General features: G+C 36.0%; 1 long non-coding RNA gene across 1 annotated transcript; it reads left to right on the plus strand.

Annotated features, from left to right (window-relative positions):
* Positions 1-5,284: 5,284 nt before the first annotated feature.
* Positions 5,285-8,840, plus strand: LOC148225316 (uncharacterized). The gene is made up of 3 exons (XR_015801345.1): positions 5,285-5,882; positions 7,270-7,328; positions 8,764-8,840. It is a non-coding gene; the product is annotated as an uncharacterized LOC148225316 (long non-coding RNA).
* Positions 8,841-19,695: the final 10,855 nt, after the last annotated feature.

Consider the following 19,695-nt stretch of genomic DNA (forward strand, 5'->3'; position numbering starts at 1 on the left):
TACCTCACAGTCAAAGGAAAAGAAAGAGTCAAATCCAACTTTACATGGCACTCTTAGGCCTACATTTCTCATTCAAGGGAATTACACGAGACAGCTACATTCTGTACTCAGCTGCACTCTGGCTTTATTGAAAGGATCATAAGGTGGCAAAAAAGTAGTCTCACTCTTTGATTGATTAAAGCAATGCTAATATCTCATGATAAACCATTGGCTTCAGGTTTAATGCCCACCTTCCAGCTTGTATTTTTTCCACTCCTTATTTTAACTTTATTGCCATCTCAAGTCAACTTACATCTTCCTATATACAGTTTCTGCTTTACAGGTTAACAGCTTCACATCTTCTTCCTTCAACCCAGGCTTTTGTCAGGAGCAGTTCAAGCATGACAGTCAGGTCAATCATTATTATGACTGCTTCGTTGCATGCAGGCAGTGCAGATCTGCCATAGGAAGAAACAAGGAACATCAACCTAAATCCTGGACAAAGTCAAAGGAATGCAAGTAGACACCTGCACACACACTTTCACATACGTGTACACACAGGCATATAGCTATAATACAAAAAAATCAGCACTTTCACATTTGTGAGCAGTACAATTGCACATTGTGATAAATAATATGTGCAGTATTATAGGAGGGCAGCATGTAAGATAACATAGGACTATGCCAGGGGTTTTAGCTATTGTGCTTTATACCAAGTAGTCTGTAGTAGTGTAATGATGCTTTATTGTGTTCTTTTCGTGGAAGTCTGATTACAGTCCTCATTTCTCCAGTGTATGTAGAACAAAGGGAAAGCAAAAAGAGTACTGCATTAAACTGTATTAGCTGATAAATAATACAAAATCCTTTTACTCAGGCCCCAAAACAAGATTTCTTTTCCCATCTACAAGAATGCAGGAAGAAAGTTTGAAACTGCTTGGCTTATGTGGCCCTGAGTACGTTTTCTGTCCTACTCTGCCCAGCAGAATTCAAAGGTGAATATTAAGGGCCAGCCTTTCTGACAAGGCAAAGTAAGCATCGGTTTATGCTCAAAGACTTCCCAGAAGAACACACAAGAAATTGCAACTGCTTTATCTGTCTGTCTAGAAGAGAAATGTAATTGTTTGAGCAGAATGTATTTTTCAGTTGGTTCATCCCTATCTCTTGCCTGAACAGTGCAAAACAGAGGACAATTTTCTACTTCCGCCTTCACTAAAAGCAATTGCTGAAATTATTTCAGAGGGTTAAGAAGGATTCCTTAGAAGTTTGCATGAGATCATTAGCCCCACTCTCCTTTTTCTTCTTTCTCTTTCCCCTGAGGTTTTTCCATTTTTAAAATCCAGTCTTGCCTATTTCTCTTCCCTTTCTTTTTTTTTTTTTTTAGAAGAAACAGTGCTGTCATGCTTGTGACAGAGCAGAAAAATCAGATCAGTTGAGAAAGCAGGAGATGTAGAGAGAAGAGGAACACACTCTTTCTTATTCCAGCTTCCTTTTCCTAGATCCCGCTCTGCTGTCATTCTAAAAATGAGGACCAAGTAAATTGGCTGATGCTCCTCTGAAGCCTTGAATTGGTACCATGTTGTGGCAGTAAAAAAACATGCACATGATCTCCAACCTATTTTAAAAAGCTTAGTGTATCTATAGTTTATCTGCTCATACATCCCCTGTACAATTTATGGAAAAATAGAGGGACTAATTGTTGTGGGGTTTTTTTTTCCTTTAAGGCTTAACAAAACTTTTTTACTGAAATAATCTTTTTATTCAAAACCTCATTTCTGTGAAAAAGGAAAAAAAACCGGTTTCACATAAAAATAATTTGACTAGTTACATTCATAAACAAAAAACTCATAGAAATCTCTTTTATCTTGTGCATAAAAAGCTAACTTAGGTATGCTCAGATAAAGCATTTCCTGGGTTTCTGGGTATGTGTACAGGGATGCCCTCTACACATACATAGAATCACAGAATATGCTGAGTTGGAAGGGATTCATCAGGATCAACGAGCCCAACTCCTAGCCCTGCACAGGATACCCCAAAAATCACACGTGTACCTGAGAGCATTGTCCAAATGCTTCTTGAATGGGCTCAGGCTTGGGGTGGTAACCACTTCCCTGGGGAGCCTGTTACAGTGCCCAGACACTCTCTGGGTGAAGAACCTTTCCTGATATCCAGTCTAAACCTCCACTGACTCAGCTTCAGATCACTCTTTTGTGTCCTGTAACTGGTCATGAGAGTGAAGAGATCAGTACCTGCCCCTCCTCTTCCCCTCATGAGGATGCTGAGGACCACAATGAGGTCTCTCCCCTGAGTCTCCTCCAGTCTGAACAAACCAAGTGACCTCAGCCAATCCTCTTAAGCCTTCACCTCCAGACCTTCCACTCTTTCACCATCTTCATGGCCCTCTTTTGGACATGCTCAAATAGCTTCATGTCATTTTTATATTGTGGTGCCCAAAACTTTACAGAATATTCAAGCTGAGGTGACCCCAGTGCAAAGCAGAGCAGGAAAATCACCTCCCCCAACTGGCTGGCAATGTCTCTGTGCATACTTAACAACCCAAAGCAGTACCTCTACCTCCATCTGTGTCTCTTTTTTCCCCTCCTTCTCTGTTCATAGCAGTTTATTTTTCTTGGGTGCTTCACTGTAAATCTGAATTATGTGTTTATGTGCAGCAAAGCACTCTATGTTCACAGTCAGAACCTAATTGAAGGAATGGAGTACAGCTGAGCACTCTTAGTATGAAACTTCCTGAAGACCCAAATGCAATTTCTTTTAGACTAACAAGGTTACTCAGGATTCTCCCTTTGCAAAGACTAAAATGTCAGGTGACACCTTTATCATAAGTCCACTTCCAGCCTGAGCAAGAGAGGGACACTTAACAGGCAGATCCAAAGCCTGCTGAGAAAAATAAGAGCTTTTCCACTTTTCAGAGCCAGAAGGACTTGGCCAATAACTGAAGGACTGAATTTGGGTTCCTTCCTTATCACCTTTATGCAGAACCATTTCAGAGTCCTCTTCAATGCAAAAAAAGTTGTTATTGGGAAACTACATACAGCAATAAAGAACCTTGTCCTCATATAACCCACATCAATAAATAACTCACTTCTAATTGAAATTATAGAAAAGGTTTTGCACTTCTACTGCCCATTGTGAGAATGAAAACCACAAAATCTTATTAAATTATTAAGCAGAAACCGATTCTTTCCAATTCCCTGTTTAGTACTCACGGTATGATGCAAAAACCTTATTTCCCTTTAATTGGCTTATCTATAAAAATGATAATTTTCAGACAGTTGGTAGTAAAATCCCTCAGGACTTCAGGAAGCATAATTCCCTTTTTAAAATTCTCTACATTTATTAATGAACTTGAAAAATAACACTTAAAATTGCTCAGTAGGTTTTCCCTCCTGTGCATTGTACTCTCTACAGACTTTAGTGGTGAACTTCAGGCAGTTCTTCCTAATTTTTACCTCCAAGCTATGTTTCCCAAGTGCTAACCTGGATAATCACTGTTAAATTCTGCCCATTAAATGTTTTTGAGAAGATGGAAAGTTGCATAGCAGATGTATTTCACCAAGGCCAAGACATGGGAGGGGAATGGTAAGATGTGGGCAAAAAGACTTGTTCACTCTGACTTTCATCAGTGCTTTTCAAGTCTGCATTTTCTTATTTTCATACTAAAAGAGAACAATTGTATTGATTTCTGTCTTGTCAATACAGTTTACATTGAGGGAAATGGGAAGGTGCAAAAGCAGATTCTCTTTCAACTCTTATCTACCAAGACTGTCTTTTTTTTTGTTTTATCATCCCTCCAAGATCCAGAATTAGGGTTCTAGACATGTCACTGGATTCTTCAGTGTTACTGCAACACAAATGAAAGATGTTGCCAATCACTTGAAAGGCACAAGCTGGTCACATGGTCTAATAATCGTGATAATAAAAGTGTAATAAAAAGTATAATAGAAGTGATGTAATATTTTGAATATTTTGTTATCTTAGGTATAATTTCCTCAAGTTTGACCACCAAAAGAAGACCAGCATCCTTAGTCTTGAGCAAATTAAATCAGAAAATGTTGCCCAAGAATTATCACAGAAAATCTTATCTTCTCAAACATTCTTTTATCACTTTTCAGAAGCAGAAGGCAGAACACTAAAAGTTTGTATGCTTCATAGGAAAATTTCAATTAAAGTAAGGTGGGATTTCTAACATTGACTGGGATGAATGTAATTGAAGGAGAATTTAACTACTGCCTGGCAGGGAGACTCAGCTCAGTGAAGATTGTGGTGAAGATTTGGAAGTGCTGGCAAGTGACAAGGGGATGTGTTAGGCTGGGACAGGAGCACACCAGAATGAAGGCAACAGTAGGTGTGTAAATTTTGCAATTAAACTGTAAACTGTAACTGGAAATGTGGTATAAAGGGATAAAATAGCACTAGTTAGGGATCATTCCTGAACATGGCAAGGGGGTTGGACCTAGTTATCTTTAAGATCCCTTCCAACCCAAACCATTTTGATTCCAATGTGCTATGTCCAGATGAAATGGTGGTTACCATTTCCAGCATGGATGAGTCCTCCTTCCCTCTTGAGTCTTGTGGAAAAAAACCCTGTCCCAAGAGGCAGACAGTTCCAAAGAGGTAAAAGGGAGAAAGAAGGAGGAGGAAGGGAACTACAAGATATTCATGCAGTGAGCAGAGTGTGAGCCCTTCATCTCAGAAGGGTAAGTTTCTTAACATCAGTTTTACAGATCTGCTCTTACTTTCCTTAGACCACTGCTCATTCACTTTGCTGTGTTGCATATGGAGATTCATTTCTAATTGAATTGGGATCACTTGGCAAAAGACAAGCCTGCAGTCATATCTGCATTTGAGGGAGAGCTAAAACATGACAGAGACGTGAGCTGGCCTTACTGGCTTAATTAACCAACTGTTTGAAGAAAGAAGGTGAAAGTAATGAGGAAAACAAAAAATGCTTTTTACATGCAATTAATTCTGTCAAAATAAATAAAGAGCAACATAACTGTAGTAAATGGAATTATAAGCCAAGAAATTCAAAGGAAGAATAATTCTTAGGTTGTGTTAACAACTTGTATTGATCATTTGTGGCTGTAAAAATAATGTAAATTTGTGATTTTTTTGCTTTTTCTCTGATAGATCAATGGGAAGATATTCAGAAATATATCAGGAATATGAAGTGCAACAGTATTCTGTTATTGTAATTAATTTCATTTTCTTAGTAAATTAGAATACAAAATTCCTATATTTTGACAATTTATATTTTCTTATTGTCTTCATTGCTAAGGTGTTGTGGGGTTTTTGGTTTTGTTTGTTTATTTTTTGTTTTGCCTTATAGATATATATATATATATTTTTTTTTTTTTAATTCTTGTCATATTATTGTTAGGTCCAATATGAAAGTCTGTTGTGGATCTGACCAAGCAGGCCAAAGCTGCAGAAGACTTCTGAATTTTATAATTAAATCAAGAACTAAAACATTATGGTTTTTATATATAGGAAGACACTTCCACGTCATGAAGAACTTTATTGGAAAACAGGAAAAATGCTCTTTTTTTAGTTTGGGAAATTGAAGCAAGAAAGAAACAGTGATGCTGCAGTAATCAAAGCATCTGTTTTTAAAAGTTTGAATACTTTCCCTACTGAATCATACTGATAAATAAATGAGAGCTTATTATCATCTTTGTGTTACCACCCTTGCATGATCGTTTGCTCTGTGAATTCTATTAAGCAACATTTAACATAGAGCAAAACCAAAATCCCTCAGGTCTATCCCTAGCAAGGATCCAGCACAGAGTCTGAACTATTACCAGCTCTGAGAAAATCATCTTTGCCAACAAATCTAGGTGGCTGGGTGTATCATTTTTCTGCTTCCTCAGTGACTGAATGATCATGTAAGTATTGCAAGCGTAAATACTATCCTTCACTTTTGCCAATATACTGCCAATGCTCATCAAGCTTGAATATAGAATAAGGTGGAAACAAAGCAAAACTGATTTTATTTAAAATGTGGGCAAATATTTGCAGAAACTATTTTGCATTATTTTTCTCCTCTGTTCAGCACTCTCAGTTCCCAGTGGTATGATGAAAATTTGAAATACAGAATGTCTCCCAGAGGTGCTCAGCAATTTGCAAGAACAGCCCCACAGCTAATATCTTTTTGGTTCAACAGCTTCAAAATAAATTAAAATATTTCTGGTTTCTACTGGCACTGATAAAGATTGAATAGATAGGAGCTATTTGAGCAACTTATTAGGAGGGCCTGTCTTACTGAGTTTTCTTCCTTTTAGGACAAGTTCATCAAGATGGTATTTCAATGTTTTATTTCTTTTCAGGACAAATTCATCAGGCGGTGTTTTAATGATTGACATAACTGTATATAAACAGATAGAAAAAAAAAGGAAAAAAAAAGGACATTAAATTATCTCCTTGTAGCCTGATTAACTGTGAAAATTTTCTGTATAAACTGCAACTCAGCTATGTTTAGTACACAGGTCATCAACAGTGCAGGGAGGAATACTTCAATTGCAAAAAAAAGGTGTATATTCCAAGGTTCTTGAAACCATTGGCTGGTGGGCTAAACGTTTAATTGAAGATATTACAAGAAATGGACAAGATTCAATTGTAAAGAAAACTTTATTTTATAATTTTTTTTTCAGAAATTTGTGAGGACAAGCCTGTATAATTAAATTCAGGCCTTTTAGTATGATTTTACATTGAATGTGCAAAGGATTATAAGCTACCACTATAAAGAATTAGAGGACATTCCACTAATAATTAGTCTCTATGACTCATAGTTATCATGAGATGAAGGCATTAAGATGATGCAAGTGTTACTGCAATACTGAGAAAACAAACTATAGACACATGCTAAAGGAAAAAAAAATTGAAGGATATCATAGCAGTGTGATTACTATTTTTAGTTTTCCAGAACTTTTTGTGTCTCTTACAGTAACTTTTCATTTCATTGTAAATTGTTTTCAATGTAAAACCTGTAGGGATAAGATACCAGATGTCATAGTTTTGAAGTTTTCCTTAGAAAGGAGTTAATTTCTGCACAAAATCAAACCTCTGTGTAATGTTTCTCTAAACACACTCTAAACTTCTTGTGGTTGAGCAAGTCTGGAAAAGTGAAGTTAAATGTAATGTGAAAAGAATGGGAAAAATGCTTTAGCCAGGGATTACTTACTGAATACTCATGGCAACTCAAAGTACCCTTGTATTTCCTATCAGAATTTGCCCAATATTTTTTTCCAGCTTTTGTTTATTTGTCTCCATTAGGTTTCTGATTAAAAGATTGATGCTGATATAAGTCTGCAGAATTCAACTTTTAGGTGTTGGTAAGTTATGACCGATCAGATAAATTACACATTTTTCAATTTCTCTGGTACAATGAGTCACTTCTTATAAACACTCGCAAACAAATTTATTATTATTTCTTTAAATTACCAATTGTCAAATAAATTCTAACTAGAAGCACATGAAATTGCTTTCTTTTTAATCATGGAGATCTAGCTCCCTATTTTCAGGCCTCTAAGTACTAAAAGTACAGTTTTCCCATTGCAGAATTGGACTCTGTTTTATTGATGTTTTTTCCTTTGGTGTAAATTCCCAAATCCGGATGCAGAGGCCTGAAGTATCACAATAATATTTTTATTCACAACCCTTGCAATAATATCCTCAAAATATCTTCTCCAAAGCCTATTAACAGAAGCCCTAATTTTGACCTACTCAAGAATTAATCCAGCTATTAAAATTGCTAAAATATTTGCCTGTTTAATAAAGTACTCTTGAGGTTAATAATCTACAAGTCTGACCTACTCATCATTACTATCACTGCTATTTTTTACTAAGTTTGTAGAGTCTATTTTATATTTCCAGAAGTGGAATTTGATAATATTTTATTTAAAATACAGGTGCTTAAATGAACTTCTCTACAGAAAAACACCTTGTATCTATTTAAGGATAATGTTCTGAGCATTGTGATACATGTAAACTTTTCTAGAATATAATATACGGTATAAAAACCAGATTATCTGCAGAAAAATGGCTCCCAGAGGGAATTAGAAATAGCACAGCTTGAAATGCCTTGTGCTTTGTAATGTCCTTAGCCACCAGCATGGCAAGCGTCCTGTGGAAAAGACAAATGCCTGACTTCATAGTATATGCAAGGATGTAGCTCAGGAGGGTTTGCTGGATGGATATGAAAGCCCAAGTGGGAATTTGTTCTTCTCTCACAGCACTCCTAATGGCATAGGACAGAGGGGGAATAATCCTGACTGGGATCTGGATAAATAAGAGCAATGATTTATGTCGTACTTAAACCCATAACTTGAGGGTAGGAGGGCGGAGGGAAAGAGAGACCATGCTTTACTCAGAGGAAGTCAGTGCAAATTTTTCCTTCAAAGTTGGGAAAACAGGATTTTACTCTTAAGTTTATAGAACTGAGGCCAATAGGGAACCCTACCAAAGGCATTTTACAGCTTTCCCTGAGGGTCAATCCCTTGACATTTCACTTTTTTTTGTCATCTTTTGTCTATCCTCAGTCTATTCTGATGGGATCAGGCATAAATAGTAAAATTAGACACTTGTTCAATTATACTGAAGAATATTTTAAAAAAATACTCAGTTATCATTTATATCTGTTGAACCAAGTTTAATCAATGACTTGCCAGCAAAGTTTTGACTTGACCTACTTAGAAGCTACAGACTGCCTACAGGAGTCTAGTTGGATAAGCACTATCTTAACTTTAAATCTTTATTTGCTTTCATCAGTGAAAAAGAAAAACTTCGGAAAAGCAACCTGCTCTGCACAGATGTAAATCAACAGGAAAGTTTCAGGTCAAAACACGGTAAGGGCTTTCTCATATAGCAACATCCTGCTTATCCTCTAAGACAGTCAAAACCTGTATTATTGCAGTGGCATTGGCTCCATCATTAAATTTGTTTCTGCTTACTTAAAATTCAATTTCAGATAAGTATGTTTTATATCAATATGAGAAGTTTCTAAGGTGTAGAATATCTTGGGAATCCAGTGAGGGTAAAGACTGGTAGATCAGTTTTTAATTGTGACTTCAGTCTGTTAAAGGCATGCCATTTGCTTTGCTGCCATATATCATACTGAACAGCAGTGAAGCGTGGTGAATACCTGGGAGGAAGAACATAACAAATTTCTGCTATTATTGCAAGAAAAACAGGAGAAAAGCTACTGCCAAAAAAATGCAAACGAACCCAATAATGAAGGATATGTGTAAAGTTGTGTAATTAAGACACGTGGTGGTGTAAAGGACAAACCTGTGACATGCAGCAATGTAAACTTTTTCTATTGCACAAGTACATGAAAATGAAAAAAAGTATCTGCAAATCCTGAGTTTCTTTAACATATCTATACTCTGTGACTTTCAATAATCTTAGATTTTAGTGCATTTCCTTTAAAGGCAACATTGCCAGTTTAGGTAATGTTCATTTCGTATGTATAAAGAAAAGTTTGTATAAAGATTAAGACGTCTCAAAGTGAAAAGTTTGCAGAGATAAAGGTAGAACGGAATAAAAGGAAGCAATGGATAAACACAGAGTAGACAAAAGCATAAAAAGATGACAGGTGAGCAGAAGAGAGAAAGCTTACTAAAACGTTAACTTTGGAAAGGAAAAGACTTTGTTTAAACTTAGTGTGAGTCTCAGTGTCCAGCTGAATAACATCACTGATATTAAGCATACAAAGGAACTGTGCTAAATGTGAACTTCTTTCACAGTATAAACTTTGAGAAATGTTTTGCTTTGTTATTGTAATGGGTAAAATGAACAGATATCTCCACTTCTACAACTTTATTCTCCTCCAGGTTGTGCAGAACTTCATCTCTACAAGTCTGTCCCATACTATACATCAGGGAAGTTTAGACTTGGTTTGAGCTGTGCTAGAACAAAGAAAATTCATAGCTATTTAATTAGTAATATAACTTATAGGGGCCAGTCCTTTGTCTTAAATTTAAATCATTTAATTGGAAATTTCAGATATTTTTCTTTTCTCTTCTATTTATTCTGTCTCCAAATTGAGACAATCAGTACTCCTGTGGGGGGTCAAACAGTTTTCACTGTGCTCGGGGGTGGCTCAAGATTATCGTGGTAGTTACACAATTATTGGCTGCTGTTCCTATTATTATTATTTTTAAAATCAGAATGAATATTTTAATTTTCCAGTTTTAGGATTGCGTTCTCCAATAGGTCAAAATGTAATGCTTCACTTAAGTTTTTTCATGGCTTTTTCTTAATATGTTATTTCTTTAGACTCTCTGGGGAGAATTTAAATTGAACTTAGCAAAGAAAGAAACAAGTCCATACTTACACTTACTGAAAACAAATCTGTATCAAAAATTAAGTGTGAGAATTCTTGGAAGACCTTACAGGCTTTAGTTATCTATTATAAATTGAAAAGGATATGAGTGCCAAAGATTCTCAGATTCCCTTAAGAATCCACCTTTTTAAATCCTCTTGAAGGCAAGAAAAATGTCAGAGGAAATGTCCAACTCCTTTGCCACACAGCTAAGCAGATCTGATAGCTAACTTCATGCCCATCACAAGTAATATTTTTCACTTTTTTATGAAAGAAACATTGGAGAAAAAGAAAGATGATATAGAAGTCTTTGGAGAAAATTTTACCAAAACAGCTGTGAATTTGAGACTGTTTATTTATGAATAGGCACAGGATGTTTTAAATATTTTGTAAAGTATGGTAAATTATATAGTGATCCCAGTGATTACAATTTCTAACAGCACTTAAAATGAAGAGCAGGAGTTGAAATGAGAAGAACTATCTGTGTGGCAGGGCAGATAATGAAACCCTTCCATAAGTTTCCACCTTCCCATATCCCATGCATATTTCTGGAGTTACAAACTTCTCTGGACTGTGTAGCTAAAGAGCATTTGTAATGTGAAGACCTGTCAAGCACAATGCATTGGCTGACTTATTTTGTAGAAGTGTCTAGCTCTCTCGTTTTTGTTTTGTTTTTTTTTGGGTTTTTTTTGTTTTTTTGCCAAAACTTGCATAGGCAATTTTTCTGAATATGTGTACTCCTTTTTTTCGGAGTTAAGTGTTTAGTGTTTAAAGAATGACCCAAATTATTGTAATCAATGGAGGACTTTTCTTTTACTTCAACCGGCTTAGGACCAGTGATTTGTGATCATTTTCTAAAGGAGAAAAAAATGAAATCAAGAATTTCTTTGTCTTAAACCCCAAAGGTCAGTTGTACTAAAATTGGAATTAATTCAGCTTCCTCTAGTTTAGAAATGTATTTGTGTGTTTTTCTTTCCATCACACATTTCAAGGTTATCATGAGACTTGTTAGCATATACAAGGAGAAAAAATGCCTGTTCTGGCAGAAAAAAAGTGTGTTTTTTTTAGCATTAGTTTATTGATACAGGTGAAACTGGGCACAAATTTTCCATCAAATGAGCTACCCAGAAGACATGTTAATTGGAGCTGCAAATTTAAGTGAGCAATATAAAATGCATGCTGTGAGCCAAACCTGAATTCATAATAGGAACTCTTTTCATTGCAGAAACTGGAATCTAAGAGTGAAGCCAATTCTGTTAGAGGACTTAAATTTATTTTATTGCTCACAGCTATCAAATTCTCAGTTAATGTAAAGCATTGCAATTTCATAGATTTTACTGGAGCTATGCAGTTTATACTACTCAAAGATCTCACTTAGAAGTGTATCTGGTAAAAGCAGCACAGATTTAAAGTAAGTACAGAGTATGCTGATAAATAACTTCAAGAAAGATATTAGTAATTAATTCAGAATACTGAACTCACCCAAACAACATAGAAAATCCGATAAAATTAGAAAGTTTTCTTTTTGCCTATTGCTGTATCTGTAGGGACAGAGGCTTGTTGTGATTCATTTCTGAAGGTGGTTCAACCCATGTCTTAGAGATATATCTTAGGTGATCTGCTGTCAGGGTTAGGCTTGTATCCCTTCAAAGGATATGATGTTCTGTAAATAATATGTCTTTGGTAGTCATTGTTGTGGTTACTGTTGTCAGGAGAGCTAATAAAACTGACAAGTAGAAAGAGCTCATCCTCCTCAAAGAATTGACTGCTAGAACCCTCTCACACACCTTGCTCCTGCCCTTTGCCTTGGGCACGGCCATCTCTCAGTTCTTGTGATTAGTCTGTTGGCAGGCAAGAATTGCAGCATCAGTTCTACTCCTGATAAGTGGAAACAAAAAGAGTGGGGATTTTAGGACTCAGTAACATAATTTAGAAAACAGTGAGATTCCAATCTGGCCTCCAGCACCTGCATCTTGCCAGAAGACACAGAGAGGTAGCATTACCTAAGCCCTTTTCCAATTAAAAGCTATGTAGAATAGGGAAAACCATTCTGAATGGAAGATTGGGAAAGTTGTCTGAATTTTTCCTTAGTGCCCTGCTCAGAAAAAAAAACAAGGCCAGCTTAGTAAGTCTTATAATGGATTACTAAATGAGGTCCCATCTAGTTGTTCAAGTGAAGTGTGAGTTTTCATCCCAGACAGATTCCCCAGTGTGGCTGCACCACAATCCATTCTGCTAGAAGAAGCAACAGCAACAGAATATGCATAATAATAATAATAACAATAATAATAATAGTATGAAGTAAATATATCTCCCTAAATAATTAGCTGAAGGTATATATAATGAAGACTCTGCAGATATCCATAGTGTACTACAACTGTACCCTGCGAGGATTTTAGCCACAGTTAGAGTCAGGGCTAATGCTATTACTGGATATATCAAGATTTTATAGTTTAAAAACAATGTTTTGTGTTTTACAATTTTAACTAAAGTTTGCTTAGGGAGTGGCAAGGAAAGAATAAGTTGTTTTGCTCTATTAAGGCTCAATATTTAGTTCTATAGAATTCCTCTATAAATCCACTTCAGTTGTTTCATCCATAGGAAAACAATCTGTTGTTGACTCTGATAGCTCACTATACTTAAAACCCCTCAGAAATTAGTGGCTAGGATCTCTTGCTGTTTGTTTTTTTAACTGACAGTGCAATGCTGCCCCATTCAGTCTTGAAAACACCTGTCACTTATTTTTTTTAATGTATTCTTTCTTCCTTACACCACATTTGTTTTAAAGCTAAATGATTTGACAAGTCTGTACCACTGGGAGCTTTACTACTGACTTCAAGGGGAACATAGCTGAGATCTGTATAGATCTCTACCTTGGCTTGAATAGACTTTAGATGAGTGCCTCTGGTTTCATGTTATACTCAGCTGTCAGTCTTCAGTTAAAATGAAAAAATGCAACTCCCTCAGGTGAAAAAAACAGAATCATGTTTTTCTTGCATCTTCACTATACTCATGGACAATGCCTAGTTGATATACCTTTGTGTGTTTCTTATAAATGAAAGACATAGCATTTCAAAAGCAGCCCTTCAATAACCTTGAACTTTCAGTATATGACCTACCAGGTTATCAAAACTGTTATCTCTTAAATTATGATGAGCTGTAGAACTTCACTGGAATTGTGCCTTGCATATCTTGGCATTTCTTTGCATGTATAAAAAAAAATTATGTGAGTGGGTTTTTTATAAGGTTCCTTTGTTGCATATCACTTTCCACTCCATAATTCTATTTCTCTTCTTCCTTGGAGAGGAAGGACATATTTTGCTATTATCACAAGAGCCTCATGAATGGTCTTTATCTACTTAAGAATTCCACCTCTTGAGGTCAACAATAAACCTGAAATATAACTGACATGATCTATTTCAGCATTTTATAAGAAAATGTTTAACAGTTCAGATTGAAAAAGAAACTAAAACTTTTTTCTTACACAGTGAAGACTTTTTCTTACACTTCTTTTTCAGCATAAATGAGATAATTTTCCCACATACCATACATAAATATATATTATAAAAAAACCCTCTGAACTTTCTTGGAGAAACAGTGTTCAAAAATTGATTTCAGTTAAAAGTAATAAAGACAAACAGCAAAGAGTTCTGAGATTAATTTTTAAAAGTTCAGCTAATTTCCAAAGATTTAGGGGCATTATAGACATTCATCTTCTAAGCATTTTTTTTTGTCCTTGTTTCAGGATAGACAATAACTGAGCATAATAAACAGGTACAGTCGATCTAATTTTAATCTTAAAAAGCCAAAAGTATGAGATAGTCATACACAACTCTCCACTATAGTATTACTTAGACAACTTAAGTCAATCTTTATGGTTATTGAGATGTGTACAATTTGATTATTGAGTTTTTTATTTTTATCTTTCTGAAGATATTATGAGACTCTTTACATTTGTAACTTACAACATGACAACCCAAGTTCATTTGATTTATCAGCTGAATTGTGTTTCCGGAGTCCTTAGTATTTCTGACAAGTTGGTGCTTGATAAGGGTTAAAAACAAAATAACAAACTTAAAAAATCAACTCTTGACTGCAATGATCCACTTCCATTTGCAGCATCTGGAAATAAAATTAAAACCTTCCTGAGAAGAATTAGCACAGCAATAATGAGCATAACAGCAAAGCATAACGCAAGATAAGACATGTTTTGGTCTGGTGTCATTGAACATTATCCCCTCTTCAAAGGTAATGTGTAAGTAACAGTATCTTTTCCCACATATAATTAACCTTTAGAAATGCAACCTTAGATTTTCCCTGCCAGTCTGGCTACTGAAATCTCTGGTAACAGAAACAATGAAATCCAAGACATGGCAAGTTTCCAGCTAAAATCTAATGGGATCAGACGTTAAAAGTTGCTTCAGAAATGCTGCCTCTGTTCATGTCTCTTTCTTTCAACGACAACACTGAGAGGCTTGACATTAGCCTCTCATTCTTCTTCATTAGTATCCATCAGATAAAGAACATTCTGATTGGACCGCTGCTGGCATTTAATGTATGACCAAGATGACATCTTTCTGGGGAGGGAATACTTGGTTCAGCTCTTAAAAACACAAAGAACTTCTTAAAGTGAACTTCCATTCATTTATTTAGATCATCCCAGATACTATGAATCACTTCCTATTATGGATAATTCAAACATCCAAATTCCTATGCCATAAAACTTCAAATACATTCCTTCTACCTCAAAATAACATAGCAGAAAATTAATATCAAAATCTGGTCTAATCCCTTTCATTTTCTTAAATGAAAAAGGACAATCTGTTCAATCTCCAGAGGTATGCTACAGGCAGAATGTCCAGTTGGTGTCAAATAGTAGACAAAAGTCAGTAACTTATGAATTGTTGCATTCATTAGTCTATAAACACCTTAAAAATAATAAAGAAAAACATAATTTTTATAGCTGAAGAAACTGAAGTCTGAAGGTAAATACTCGAGTCACTGTTACAGTATAGGAGAGTTCCAGGCCTGGAAACAGAAACCAGAGCTGGACTTAAATAGCTTCTTGGGTCTGAAGTAGAAAACATGGCAAGTACTAAATGCAAAAGGCTGTGAGATATTTATTTAGCTTACATCTTTTGCTTAGATGTTATGGCAGGACAGATTATTTCACATGATCTTATTTAGCTGACAGACCCCTGTTAAAGAATTTTGAGTTACCATGGCCTTGCATCATAAACTGTCTGTGCATTTTGTAATTTCTGTGTCTTGTTAGATTTGTTTCTGTTGCATCCACTACAGATCATCCAGTGCAGGGGTGAACTGCAGCCCCACAACCCAGTCCTCAGAAACTCCTCTTGTGCCCTCCCTTACCCTCTGACAGTCAGCACAGTCCATTACTGAGAGGACAGATCTGTTAATAAGCTGTGAAGCAAAATAGGAACCTAAATACTAGGTAGCAGGCTAATGGAATAATGAGAAACACAAGAAACTGAGGTGAACCGAAGTACGTTTATTCAGCCAATAACCAGATTTGACCAGCAAAAATGAGCTCTGAGACAAAGGTTCAAGTCTACGGCTTAATTACCAGTGTGATTTCATGGTAGATTAGATTAAACATCTATGTGGAATTATATGCTGTATTATCAGAAAAGATCAACAGCCACCTGTTTCAAATGGTGTTGACTCTAAAGAAGTGACCTTGACAGTGGCAACTGATACACAGTTCTGCCAGATTGCACAACATGCTCTCCTAAGGTTCCAAATCCTCCAGATTGCCTTAAGTTTATTTCTGATATGACTCAGTCTCAAAGTAATTTAAAAATGGGTTAGTGATTTTGGAATAAATTACCTTTCCATAGTTCAAAATGTTGTTTCACAAAAGGCACTGCACAATTGTTAATCATATAGATACTAAAAAATTAAGTTGTTTACGATAAGTAGAAGGCTAGGAAGAGATTTACTACAATAGCAGCCCTGAAAAGACTTTCAGAAATGTATTTGCTTTGATGCAAATCATAGCTGTTTGTCCATTGCACTTTCCATATAAAGTGAACCCAGGGACTAAAAAGAAACATTACAATCCAGTAAAGAAACAATGCCAAATGCTAAATGTCTTATTATGAATTAATTTGCAGTCCCTGATGACAATTGAAATTGTCTTGACAGGAACCTGGGTAAACGAAACACTTCTAATTGTTAAGGCCAACAGCAAAATTAAATAAATGCCTGCACAGAGAGTGGTGTATCAACCTTGGAATTACTATATTTATCAAGATTTATTTTTTCATGAGACAGATTGTATTTAATATATAGGTTTCAATCACCATGATGTAGCTCCACATTGTTGGTCTGGAGAGCATGTTGCAGGATGATGCTATAAATTTATTAAATAGAGTGTGTTTTGTGACAAAGTAGATCATCCAATCATGGGAAAGAAGCAAGTACTTGGCTTGAGGCAACCAAACACCAATACCCAAAGGAGTACTTGCAAGCAGTCAGTTTGCAATAACACAGGCTACAAGTTGCTTGTGCAGAATAATCAGCAAGTAGTTGGGAGGAACAGACAAATGGTAGCAATCATTGTCCTCTCATAGGTAATTACCATAAGAAGAAAAAGAACTAAAGTAATTGAATAAAATGTGCATAGATTGTTTACTCAGCTCTATTAGCAACAAGCAGCACGTTGTCATTAAAACTAAAAGACGAGAAATAAAACATTGCTTAGAGCCTCAGTGAAACAGTGATATTGGTTTCCACAACATTACCTGGCATTTTAAAGAACACTTGCAGAAAACAAGAATTCAAAAGGACCCTATAAATACTTTCGCAAGTTTACTTATTTTGTACAAATTATGTTGCCACTGCCAAAGATTTCACTGAAATTCAGGCAACAATTTAGAGCTGGATTTCACCCCTTCTGATGTCAAGAACAGTCTGCTTTTTATTTTGATAAATCTTAGTAACTGGTATGGAAAAGAGATAAAAATGCTAAACTCTGGTCAGAGCAACAAAAAACTTTCAATATTTCAATGGTAATTTTTAGGACAAAATCCTTTTGCAGTATTTTTTTTTTCTAAGTATGTTTCTGCTTCTGCATTTTTAAAAATTTTTTGGTGCTTATATTTTCTTTTTGTGGTAGGGGAACTTAATTTTTATCTCCTTTAAAGAATTTTTTCTTGGCCTAAATGAATCTTTCTGTTTACCCTTCCCAAGAAACCTCTTCTACAAAATAATAAAAGCACAACTGGACAAGTCAGTTTCTCTTTACTTGTATAGACAGTCTGTGAAGATTCCACTTCCCCCAGGGCTATAGGCAAGCAGGCATTAGAGAAGTGATTGGAGAGTTATAAGACTGCTTTTGCTGCTGCAACATTCATTCTACTGGAATGATTGTCCTTAACAGGAGTCACACAGGCCAAAATTGAAATTTGTAGTTTGGTTTTACAGATGCTTCCTATAGTTTATGCACTCGTGTACATATATATGTACGTTCATGTACATACATTCAGACATACTTTTATTGATATCCACTTTTGTCTGCTTATTCTAGCCTTTTTCTCTTCTCTGATACAAATTTTCCTTTGAGCATTTTAAAGATACTTGTTAATTGATGACAAAGCTAAATTCAAGTCCAAAAAAACCCACAAAACCTTTCAGTATTAGCTAAGATTAGTTTTGAACTGCAACTTTGCCTTTCAAGACAGTCTTTATATAATTTTTAAGCAACATACACAACAAAGGCATCCTTAAAACCACTTTTACATTAGTAGGTCATTCAACTGAGTCCACAGGGAAAGAACCTTATTTATTATTTACGTTTTAGTAGCACACCTTGTGTAAGGCTCTGTCCGTAGAGACAGCCAAGCAGGTGGTTGCATTGATTTCCTGCAGCATTCCCAAGCACAGGTTTTCAAAAAGCCCCCAAAGGGCTGTGTGCTGATGTCCAAAGCAGAAGAGCAAGGAGATGGTACCTGGCTGTATACCTTGGTGTTGCAAGCAATACTTAAGCTGTGCAACATACAATGGGGCAGAATTCTCCAAACTGGCTTGAAAAGTTAGGTCTGGAGCTGGAAATAGCTTAGGGACATAAGTTTAGTGTGCAAGCTAATTAGCCCAAATGAGAGGGAAGCTTAATTAGGTAGGACAGTGCTCCCTATTAGCTGTGCATATCATTCTTGTGGTGATTCCACGTAGATCACTGCTGCTTACCATTTTCAGATTTAACCAACTTTTACTCCCAGTGAACACTGGTGTGAGCTTGGATTTAGCAACTGGGGTAACAAAAAAAGCTGTAATAGCTCTGGCATATTTTCCTAGTTGTACCATAAATATGTCTCTGAATTCAAGGATCACATCTTTCTTTTTTTGATTTCATAGCTCAGAATCAGTGTGAGAGACAGAATTAATTCATAATTCCAAAAGGATTAAGAGGTTAGAAGAAAAAAAGTGTGATACTTATCTGAGGATATACTTCCCTTAAGAGTCAAGTAGATTTCAAATTCTTCATAAAGAAAAAGAATAAGCAACTTATTTTCTTCCTGACCCACCTCTAGCAATGGAAACCTGGGAAGTGCCTGGAAAAAAAACATAAGCACTTAAAAATTAGGCACAATGAGCAAAATTGATAATGGTTACATGTTGCCAACTTGTCATGTTGATTTGACAGGACAAAGAGATATAAAGGAAAAAGAAGCAGAAGAGATTAATCTTCATGGGGGAAATGAAGGAAAGGAACAGGAAGGAATTCGTGTACTTTAGGGTTCAGAAAAAAATTATTCTGCTGGTGAAGTAGCACTATGCTCAGCTGAGCTGAGCTGATTCTTATTGTCTTAGGATGTCCAAGGCTGAGACTGATATGGATTTCCTTCAGTAAAAAAGAAAAACAGAAAGGTGAGCTGTCCCTTTTCACTGGAATTTTTCTTTTTTTCTTCAAAACTAATTTCTTAAAAATCAGTTATTTTCCAGCAGTGTCGCCTCCAATCTTCTCCAACTCCTCTTTGTTATCCCATTGCTCTCAAATAGAGAAAGGGTAAAATGTGAGATGAACAGTAAGATTAAAAAGGCTTCTGGGGATCAATTCCATCACTACTAAGGGCAAGAGGACATGGGTTTATGGTCTGGAGGTCATTCAGTGTTTTCTCCAGAGGAACCATTTCCTGGAACATAAACATGTAATTTAAAGTATATTGTGTCAGCAGCATTTTTGGGGCCTGATCCAGCAGCAATAATTGCAAGTTTCTAGGCAAGGTGGCCTTTGGGTTCTCATTAGTGCAGTAGGGTTACAATTGCATGGTCATTTGCACTTCTGCTCTGTGTGATCAACCTTTGGCAGCTCACCTATCCAGCAAGAGGCCAACCTGCTGCAAACATGGGGC

This window comes from Sturnus vulgaris, chromosome 1 (genome assembly GCF_052056855.1).
Source record: "Sturnus vulgaris isolate bStuVul1 chromosome 1, bStuVul1.hap1, whole genome shotgun sequence".
Lineage (NCBI taxonomy): Eukaryota > Metazoa > Chordata > Aves > Passeriformes > Sturnidae > Sturnus > Sturnus vulgaris.